The sequence below is a fragment of the Centropristis striata genome, chromosome 2 (assembly GCF_030273125.1).
Source record: "Centropristis striata isolate RG_2023a ecotype Rhode Island chromosome 2, C.striata_1.0, whole genome shotgun sequence".
In the NCBI taxonomy this organism is placed as follows: Eukaryota; Metazoa; Chordata; class Actinopteri; order Perciformes; family Serranidae; genus Centropristis; species Centropristis striata.
This window is the reverse complement of record NC_081518.1, coordinates 23,368,392-23,380,088: the sequence shown is the minus strand read 5'-3', so window position 1 is coordinate 23,380,088 and position 11,697 is coordinate 23,368,392.

The window sequence follows — 11,697 nt, the reverse complement described above, 5'->3', positions numbered from 1 at the left end:
CCTTGAGTGCCAAGAAAGGGGCCTTCTAAATAAAATGTATTATTATTATTATTATTATTAGGGCCCGAGCAGGCAACGACCTGCGAGGTCCCTATTGTATTTATTATTATTATTATGATTATGATTATTATTATTATTATTAATGACAATAATAATAATAATAATAATAATAATAACTATTTTTCTAAAAAAGACAAAAACCACCTCAAGTGAGCGTAACTTTTATGTGCATTTACAAATGTTTCTTAGTTTTTTTTTGTTTCAATCAAGCTTTTTTCATGCAAATCTTCAAAATGCGCTTCGAAATTTGTTTATGTTTACATGACTCGCCAATTTAAAGCCTCTGTTTCTACCTCTGCAGGCGGTACAGAACCAGGATCACTTGGTCCCCCGTCACACCTCTGGAGAGTTCAGATAGCAGGAGAAATGTCACAGAGGTGTAAATATCGTGGCTTGAAGCGGCGGTCTGAAAGGTGCTCAGGATGTATACATTTTTGTGTCAGAACAGTAAACTTGAATTTCTTTAAATCGGGAACTTCAAACAGATACAAAGAAAAGTCAGCTGAGCAATCAAAAGCAGAAAAATTATGACCAAGATTGTTAACTGAGATTGTGCAGGGAAAAAATAGACACACAACTTTGACAAAATTTTCAGGAGGTCAAATTTAACTCAGCTACAGCTAAATCCCAACAGCAACCAGAATCAGATTTGTCCTTTTTGGATCCTCAGCCACGTCTTCAGGAGCAAGAATGAGCAATTACTTCACTTCCTCTTACCCATTTTTTATTTTTAACAACCTGATCCCCTTTTGTTTCATCAGGTTAGCTAGCTAAGGCTAATTAGTGAGTCGCATAGCAACAAGAACAATGATGAACGCTCCTTCAACCCTTTGCTCTCTCTCTCTGCTGCTGGAGAGAGAAAAAAAACCCCTCCGATCAAATCGCAGCCATCATGATGGTCATTACTCCGTCTCGCCATAACCCCGTGGCTCTGTGAAATATGTGATGAATGTTGTCTGCATTCATATAGATCTGCAGCGCTCCTGGATCTCTATTCATCTATTTTATTCCTGACAACCTCTGCAGCGCAATAATTACTGGAGATTTAATTAGTCGCAGAACAAAGGCAGCTTGACCTTCTCTGCAGGTGCAGGATAGTTGTGTGCATCATACAGACAGTAAGCAGATGTTTGATATTTTCCACCAGGTTGTTTTTCCCCTCAAATAAACTTCTTTTATATTTCTACACGTGAGTTATTTACCATGTCTACACCAGGAAAAGCTCTTTTTTTTTTTTTTTTGCTCCGTTTCGGCGGAGACAGACGGGATATCCTCGCCATCTCCCTCGCGCTCACAAAGACATAATTACACAGAAGGCCATTCAATTAAAGGAGGCCGTGCACCTACATCGCTTGGCACAAAAAAAAGAAACTAAATAATCACGGCTAATTAAATGATTCAAACCTGGACTCGAGGCCACAGCTCCGAGACGCTCCGGGTGGGCGCCAACCTTCAGCTGAATGCTCTGATCGGCTCCTGAGAGACACAAAAAGAGCAATTAATACACTTCTCAGACATGTTGTGCTCCTCAGTGTTGTTGGGAGTTTGATACCTCTCACGTTATATTCACAACAGTCCTGCAAAAGCTGCTGGTGGATGAAAGTGACTGGGATAATAAAATCTTAATTTAACTTTCAAAAGTTTTAAATATTCTGCTACATATTAGATTCATGCAGTCAGATTCTACAGTCATAGAAAAAATTATTAGACCACCCTTGTTTTCCACCACTGGCGACGTGCAAAAATGATAAATACGCCACGTGTTTTATCAGCTCCATGCAGATTTCAGTGCTGTATTTTCCTTTTTTGTTTTGCTAATATTCAAGATTAAAGATCTACAATGTCATATACGATAACAAAGTACTCTGATTACTATTCTTGTAATATCCATAAATCCATTACAGTGTAGAAACGTACTTGAAATGGCCTCTGCTTTGTCATCGTTGTAGCTTTCCAACAAGTGCTCAGGTGTGATTGCACGTCTTCCAGAAGCTTTATAATCCAGCATGGAACAACAGTGTGTTCTTAGAGACTGCATAAAAACAATAATGAAACAACAACTATTGGCCGTGGGTGGAATTAACTCCAAAAACCAACAAAGAAAAACTGACAAAATTGAGAGACTGAAGAGCAGACTGAGAGGAAACAGGTGAAACTAATCAGGGCGGGCAAACAATCACACAGGAGAGGCAGGAAGTGGACAAGACATGATAAACAAGAAAAGTAACTTTCAAAATAAAACAATAGAAAAAACCTAAGACCATAAGACCTATTTTCTTTTGTCCACAGCCGCTGCCAACACAAAATAAAAGTTGATTGCAGCTGACAGACAGCAACCAGTGGACTTCACATGACAATTTACACAATTTGGATATATTTTTATGAAAAACTGTTTTCATTGTTTTGATTCGTAGAACCATCCAGATTTAAGGTATATATATAATTGAGAAAATAGACACATATTCAGACTTTAAGACTGCTTCAAAGGTGGAGAGGCACCACTTACTGTCTCCTCTCTCTTACATTTACAGTCACATTTAATCATTTAGCAGACGCTTTTATCCAAAGCGACTTACAGGAAGAAAAAAACAAACAATCAAGGTATAGTGCAGTAAGAGCTATTAGTGCATCAATAAGTGCTAGTGACGATTCTTTAAGCAGTAGAATTATCGTGTGGTGCTAGGAAAGAAGATGCTCTCTGAAGAGCTGGGTCTTCAGGAGTTTTTTAAAGGTAGAGAGGGACGCCCCTGCTCTGGTAGGAACTGGTAGTGGTTCCACCAGCGGGGAACAAGAAATACAAAGAGTCTGGATTGCCTTGGACCAACGGGGGGTAGAGCCAGGCGCCGTTCATTGGAAGAGCACGACAGTCGTGAGGTAGCATATGTCTGAATCAGGGCGTTCAGGTAGGTAGGAGCAGTACCGGAGACAACTTTGTAGGCCAGCATTAGAGATTTGAATTTGATGCGGGCTGCAACAGGTAGCTAGTGGAGCTGGATGAGCAGCGGTGTGACATGTGACCTTTTTGGCTGGTTGTAGACCAGGCGCACCGCCACGTTCTGGATCATCTGAAGCGGTTTTATTGTGCAGGCTGGCAGGCCTGTCAGGAGGGCGTTACAGTAGTCAAGTTTTGAGATGACAACAGCTTGTGTCAAGAGTTGAGTGGCATGTTGAGTTAGGTAAGGTCTGATTTTTCTGATGTTGTAAAGTGCAAAGCAGCCTGACCGGGTAACTGAGGCGACATCTCTCTTGTTTACCACGGCCGGTAAATCTAAATGAATTGACGTCATACCTTGGTGCTTATGGTTTCCTGAAAATTAACTCAACAAATAAAGAATGAAAAGGAGTCAAAAACTGACAAATAGCCCAAAATTGTTGCATGAGGCCCAAAGTTTCTTTGACTAATATTTCCTTCAGTTCCTGCTTTGCAGCGTTCTCACTGCAGAGCCACTCAAAATTCTTTCACATTCTTTGGTGGAAACATTGAAATTCTCTGAGCGTGGAGCAGAAAGAAGAGTGGCTGGATAAACAACTGTGACACAGAGGTTATCATACTCAATTAAGCCGCCATCGCCGTGATAGAAACAGATCTTTTGTCATGTGAAGGCAGAGGGGCCGAGGGCGCGGCGCGGCTCATGTCGAGTGGCTGCTGTTAACTCCCGGGGCAAACACAATTGACACTGTGTGCCAACTATAACAGCTGTAGTGCGTCTGAGTGTGTGTGTGTGTGTATGTGTGTGTGTGTGTGTGTGTGTGCCAGGGGTTTGCGTCATTGGGGTGAAGAAGAAACTCTCTGGCGCCAACTGACTGCTTCACTGGACAGAAGGAGAAATTCCTTCAGGATTAAAAGGAGAAATCCTCCTCTGACACGTTCACGCTGTTTAATCTCAACAATTTATGATTTTGTTTGCAGTGAAAAAACGCCAGAAGTTATGTTTGTTGTATTTATCTCGGCTGTGTGTGAATAAACTGCTGCTCTGTTACTGCTGATATAGTGAGTAGAATCCAACAGTAATGGGTAAAAATGTTTTGTTAAAGTTCCTCCAATGTCAACTGTTGTGTTGGGATTTTATTCCTCAACACGACCCTGAAAATCAGAAATAACTCAACAAGAAGTATCAACATGTTCTGTTTTACTAAAACTCACTATATTAAAACCAAAACCACTGACAAATACCATTTAAAGGGGCCGTAAACAACATTTATATAGCAGTAAACAACCATTCACTGAAGTACAATGTACCTGAAATTCACAAAAACTAAATAACTCAACAACAATAAGAAGTCTTAACATGTCATTTTTTTTTTTACCAGAACCAGCTTTAACAAAACCACTGACAAATATCATTTTAAGGGGCTGCAAACGACATTAAGAACTTTAACAAAGCAGTAAACAACCATTTACTGTTTACTTTATTGGAGTGTTTCCAATTTTATGTGAGTTTTTACTTCTACTTTTTACTTGCTCAACGGCAATTCAGAGGTAAATATTGTATTTCTGACTCCACTACCTTTATTTAATAACTTTAAGGAGTAGTTACTTTGTTAGTTAGTTACATGAAATCTTCCTCAATATTTTCTGTTTTGCGTCCTTTCTGTCTTTGTTTCTTTTTCAGTATTAAACAGGACGTTTAGATGAAAAATAACCCAAATAAAAGTTGTTTCAAGGGGAAAATAAAAAGTTCATGTTACAATTTTAAGACAGATTCCTTACTTTGTCAAAGATTCTGGACATTTCTCTTGTTTTCTGAGTTTTTTCGTACTTTAGCTTTCACTTCTAGTCTGTTTAACATGTCAAGCAATGCATTTTTCCAGTTAAATTTCTATTTCATTTTTCAGTAAAATGGCTACAAGAAGGACATTAGTCTTTCCCTTGGACTTGAGTCAAACACTCCTTTCCTCTCTGACTTTTGTTGGAATTTGAAGACATTTTTGTACAACTTCTTCCCTTTTATTACTATAAAATTATCCCAAAACACATCCAAACTACACAGTTGCCCATAAAGTTGGAATAATCTTGTTTTCAAACACAATCCTCTGTTAATTGTGGTTTCGTTTTCATTGTGATATGTTTGGAAGAGATTGATTAATAGAGTTTTGAGAAGATATACACCATATCTGTCACAATAATTTCATGGAAAGAGTTTAAAAAAAATTATTTAATTCCAACTTTATGGGTGACCCTTTATTAGAAGAATGACATTTGTCTTTGAAACAAATTTGCTCCTGTCCTCTCCAAGTTCTATTACAAATTATATTCTGACTTTTGTTGGAATTTGAAGACACTTTTGTACAACTTCTTCCCATTTATTACCATAAAATCATACCAAAACACATCCAAACTACACAGTCGCTCATCAAGTTGGAATAATCTTGTTTTCAGACACAATCCTCTGTTAATTGTGGATTTCATTTTCATTGTGATATGTTTTGAAGAGATTGATTAATAACGTTTTGAGAAGATATACACTGTATCTGTCTCAAGAGGTAAAAAAATATATTTTATTCCAACTTTATAGGCGACTGTGGATTTTGTTGGGATTTGAAGGCATTTTTCTACAACTTCTTGCCATTTATTACCATAAAATCTATAATAAATGCATTTAATTGTACAGGACCACACAGAAACGCCTCCATGGGTTGTTTATCTGCTGAGTCAGTCATCCTGCAGCCTGTAAACACTTTTTTTCAGCTAAGTTTTGGCCGAGCCTCTCCCCTACGCGCCCTGCTGACCCTCTCTGTGGCGCTGTGGTTGGCGTCCTCGGGCTCCGGCTGCACCCTCCCATAATGCTCCCCCATATGGCAGACAGCATCTCCTGCTGAGGGACTCCTTCACTCCTATTAATACACACGGTGTAATAAAGGGCTCAATTGAATTAATCAGCTTGAAGACATTAATCAGACATTAATGAAGTATTGACCTCTGCACCGAGCTGCTGTTCGCCGTGTCTGCCTGCCTGTTTACGTCTGCAGCCGCATCGACCTGCTGCTCCCATTTCTTGGAAGGTTTTTCGGAGGATTGTGGAGAATCTCCTGATTTTCTCAGAAACTGACAATAAAAGTTGAAGCTGCTGCAGATTTCTGTACGACGAGCCAACAACAGCGGCTGTCAGGAAGCAAACAAAGGTTGAACAAGCTGAAGAAAAACAGACATTTTCAATGCAAATATATCAACATTAATTGGATTCACAATGTGTCAGCTCTGCATAAAAGTTCATTCTTGACCTTGAGTAAAGTAGTGTGTTAAAGATTCTTTCTAACATGAGATACAGTTGATTTTGTTGAATGTTTCTGTCACTATTTTGTTATTTTGTATAACCAGGATTTCTTATGTCTGTTGTCAGGTTGCCAAAAAAATAACTATTTGACATAATTTCACATCGTTTTTAAGCCAAAATGTGCAGCAGATCTAAGGGGGGCTGAAGGCTGATAAGGGTAAAAGGAGCGAAGAGAATCAAAACCTGAACTTTAGACCAGGACAGATGCTGCGTAATCGAGGAGCCTCTTCTTTTTGTCATTCGTTCTTTCTAATTCACAAATTCAGACAGAAAAACACAATCAAGTTGTTTGACATTTTAACATCGAACACGTTGAACAAACACCAGACTTTCACGAGGAGAACAGGGTTCGTGACCCATGTGAAAACAAAAGTGAACAACTTTTTATGTAACTTACATTTTTTACGTCACCTCTGGCATTTACGTTTATTTTTTTACTATTTAAACAGTCTTTTATAACGCCTAACTAGCATGTTAGGCGTCATTTTTGACCTTAACCTAGGTCAGTGGTTTTGTAGCATAATTCACAGAAACGGCAGCCTTTTAACAACTATGAACTGTACGTGTATCTATGATGATGTCTTTGCTCCGCTGCACCACAAGCTGTGAGACGCTGGAATGTGTTGTTATGGGTGGTGCTGACAAAAGGTCTATTCTGTCATTAAGTTAGAGATGTTGTTGGATTGACAGGTTGCTCTGTTAGTGACTTCAATCAATCACAGGATGCCACTTCCTGAAAGCACCCCCTGCTTTATCGTCTATTTTTACTCCAAATGGGACGATAATTTATTAATCTAAATGAACACCATGATGTGTTGAAGAAGACTTAAAACTAACTAACAAGACTAAAAAATCAATATGAGAATGTTTACTGAGGTCAGAAATAAAGTTTTTTTTTTTAAATTGAACTTCTTTTTGCAACTATTGGAGTCCCCCCCTGCTGGCTACTAGCAAGAATGCAGATTCAAGACACTGTTGCATTGGCTTCAATTTTTTTTATACAATACATGAACTTGATTTCAAACTAAACTTAAATGTTACGGTCCTTCTTTACTTTTATATGTATGGCATCACCTGCAGCAGACTTTTGACCTTTGAGTTGAGAAAATCTGGAACAAAAAAAGCTTCTGTCTCCATCTAATAATCAGTTCAATGTCAAACAAATTACCATAAAATAGCGCTGCAGTATTTACTTGTTAAGGTGGAGATATTTCTAATCAAAGGAGAAGCTGCGCTGACGTGTCTGATTGTGGAGGATCGTGATTGTCCGTTGAGCGATGTTCCTGATTAGTGAATAATGGAACAATGGTGCCCAACAACTGTAATTACGGTAATTTTCTAAACTCCACACAAACTAATCAATGAGGCGCTTTACATGCAAACGGCGGCAAAAAGGGAAAAAAAAGTGAGCAAGTCAGGAGAGCGAAAATCAGGAAGGAGGTAAATTATATACCATTAGACAAATGTAGCTTTTGTCTCTGCAGAGATGTAAAGAAACAGCGGAGGTAGCAATCATCGGCCGTCATTCAGACCAGCCACTTGTGATAATCACGTATTGTTATCGAGGTTGGAGGGTCAGTTTCTCTTCCAGACTCCTTTAAGACTCAATGTAAAAAGAGAAACCATGGCATCGAATCCACTCTGTAAGGAGAAATAATTAACTGGAGAAATAATTAGGAAATCTGTGCAATTAGCCAGTGAACTTTCAATTTAATTTGATCAAGTTTTACATTTCGAAATGACTGAATTAAACCTCAATATATTCACATTTCTGCAGAAAAATACTTAATTCCAATGTGTGCATCCTGTAAAAGCTCTCAGGAGGCTTTTACGAATATTGTCCTTAAACAAACCCTCAATAATGTAAACTGCAATAGTAAAATATTTAGTCTAAAGAGATGTTAAGTGAGGCCACATGGGAGAGATGAGCGCATGGAAAGCATGAGCCTGCATGACTCTGATTTAGAGAATTATTTCATACCAACTCTGCCAAATGAGCTCCAGATTACAATAATACCACTGGCGGGCAATTAAGTCCATATAAACAGTGCATGCAGAGTGCTGGCACCAGAGTAAGCCACACACACACACACACACACACACACACACACACACACACACACACTCAGGTTGACACAGGCTCTGTCAGCCTTCACCGTGTCCTGCCCCATATCCATCAGCAGCAGGCGAAGGCTAACCTGACAAACACCCAACACCACCAGCAGCTGCCGGTGCAAGGATAATTAATACAGCCAGCAATTTGGCAGAGCTATAAACGTCCTGACGCTGAGACATGAAGGGCTGACGGGTGGAGAGACTCTCACTAACACAGAGAGAGAGAGAGAGAGAGAGAGAGAGAGAGAGAGAGAGAGGAGCGCTGATAATCCAGGAAACATTACAGATTCCTCTGACTAATAAAACCAACTTAATTGTTTCTGTCAAGGTGAAAAAAAGGAAAGATCCTCAGTTCATTTCCTGCCAAGACAATGAAAGATGTCTTCAGAGAGGGAGTGTGTGGACGTTAAACCCTCCTGGTTAAAGGGGTAATGTGTAATTTCCGGCCACATGCTCCCAAAAAAAAAAAAAAAAAATCTCTCTCTCTCTCTCTCTATATATATATATATATATATTTATATATATATAAGGTGCAGCAAAGACACAGAGTTCAGGTATGCCCCGTCCCTCTGTATTGAATGAAGGAGAATCTTTGTTAATTCTGTCTGTTAACAACAGAAACATGTGTAAAAGATGCCGTGTGGTGAAGCACTACCAACAAGAACCAGGTCTAATTTTTTTAAATCTGCAGAAGCGAAAAACTGAACTTTAAAGAGGACAAAAGTGAAAACAAGACAAACCGTGCAATCCTGAAACTCAGTATAATTAACGTTAAGTTACGTTTTTAGTGCATTCTGTCTCTAATTCATTTATCCAATCCATATATCCAGCCTAACTTCATTTATTTAAATTAAGCTCAAGCAATTAATATGGAGAGCTGTGCAGTATTGTCCTCTCTCGTGGACATAAGGTGCAAAAATAATTACCTGACAGGTTCAGTTCTAATGTTTTTAGCTAGAAACACGCAGTAAAATTGCAATGTCCTCAAAAATGTAAATAGACAGACAGACAGACAGACATTTATCTGTACATCACTAATGTTGCAGTTGTTAATTTTCATATATCTTATACTCTTCTGAGTCACTTAATCCAAAAATAATGAATCGTCATTGAACAAAAAGTACAATATTTACTTCTAAACTGCACTGTAGTAAAAGTATAAAGGAGCAAAAAATGGTACAAATTGTACTAAAATTGTGCAGTATCTGAGTGAATGTACTCAGTTATTTTCCGGCTCTGAAACTTACTAATGAGCAAATATTAATATGTGAAATTATAGTATGTTGCCTTGCACACGTTCAGCATGCGACCAGTCATGATTCTAACATTTAGTTTAGGATTTAGCAGCTCGTTAGCAGCATGAAACACGGTGCAAAGTCAGCTTGTTAATATTCTGATGATTAGCATGTAATGTTGACATTCGAGCATGTTAACATGTGCACCGTTAGCATGTTAACACGCTGAGCATATAGCATGTTGTGCTCAGTATATGGGGGCCTATAGAAGCGCTGCAGAGACACGACATGTGCAGCATGAAAGTGCCCGTATGCATTCACACCCACACTAAGAGCCCGAGCAGCCGTGTCTCCTCCTGCTCATCTGTGGCCTATGTTAATATGATTAGACTGGATTATGGTAATGTGCAGGGGGATCTGGTGGGTGTGGGGCGATGCTTTGCTGCTCTCGTTTCGGGGAATAGTTAATTGGTTGGGTTGCTTTGATGTTGTGGTGATGAGAGAGAAGGGGGTTGGTGGGAAAAGGCTGGCAGAGGCGCCCCTCGACTCAGGCCCATTTTATTTTTGGCCTACGAGAGGGTCCATGCTGGCTGCGCTTGAAAAGGAATGAAACCTGATGAAACCAATGAGAAATGATGCAGATCTGCAGCTGAAACATTGTGAATATTCACAGAATAAGTGCAGGCAGAAACATTATTCTCTCCTGCTGAGTGAAGCAGGTTGAGTCATCTGTTGATCTGTCTGTTAGTGATCCGGCAAAGCTGCTTTAAGAGGAGACGCTGTAGCACAACACGGTCAACAATTTAAACATACTTACTGCCATTAAGACATTTATTATTACTATTATTAAATGTTATATATATATTTGTTTTGTTTTATATATTTTATTATTATTATTTCAATTTAATTTCTTATATTTTTAATTTTCTTATTACACCATGCCAAAATTACAAAATACCTCCAACATGCCATTAAAAAAGAAAACAAGTGTTTTGCATGTTTTTTTTTTTTAAATAAATTGTGATATAAATCAGGTTATAAATGATAAATGAGCAAAGTGCTCTGTAAAAACTTTCAGAACATAGAGAGGAATGAAACTGTAAAGTTTTGTGTCTTCTAAAATGATGTGTTTAAATATGCAAATCAGGTATTATCTTATTAAATATGTACTAATTTGCATATATTTTTCAGGAGAGAAATCTGAACATTTAATTAAGGTAAAAAAAATCTCTCATTTTGTTTACATAAGTGAGGCAAAGTTTTATATGCAAATGTTATATATTTTTTGTTTTATATATCATTTTATAATTATTATTGTTTATTTTTAATTAATTATCATTATTTCTAATAATTCCATAAGAAAATCAGGAAATTCTGCCAACAGCCAATAAAAAAAACCTTTTTTGAATGTTTTAGGAAATACATTTTGATATAAATCAGGTTATAAATGATAAATGAACAAAGCGCTCTGGAAAAAAATTCTGAATAAAGAGAGGAACAAAACTGGGAAGTTTAAATATGCAAATCAGTTGTTATCATATTAAATATGAACTAATTTGCATGTTACTGAACATTTAATAAAGGTAAAAAAATGCTTGTTTTTTTGTTTACCTATTCGAGTCAAAGGTTTTTATGCAAATTTTATATATATTTTTTGTTTTATATATTGTTATATTATATATATTATTATCATTTATATTTATATATTATATTATTATAAGAAAATCAGAAAAATACTGCCAAAAATAGCCATTTAAAATGTGTTCTCTTTGTGCATGATTTTAGAAGTAAATGATAGAAATAAATAGCAGCTTTTCCACAACTAAGCTGCCGTTTTTGGCTGCAGTTCTAACGTCGTCATTTCAAATAAACCTCACAGCTGGAGAGGTCAACAGTGTGCAGAAAGTTTTACATTTCAGCTTTAACGGTTTTTATCTACAGTCACAGTGGGGAAACACTGCTGCTCGGCCTTTTTATTCATCAGCGGGTCAGGACTTTTAAACATGTTGCTC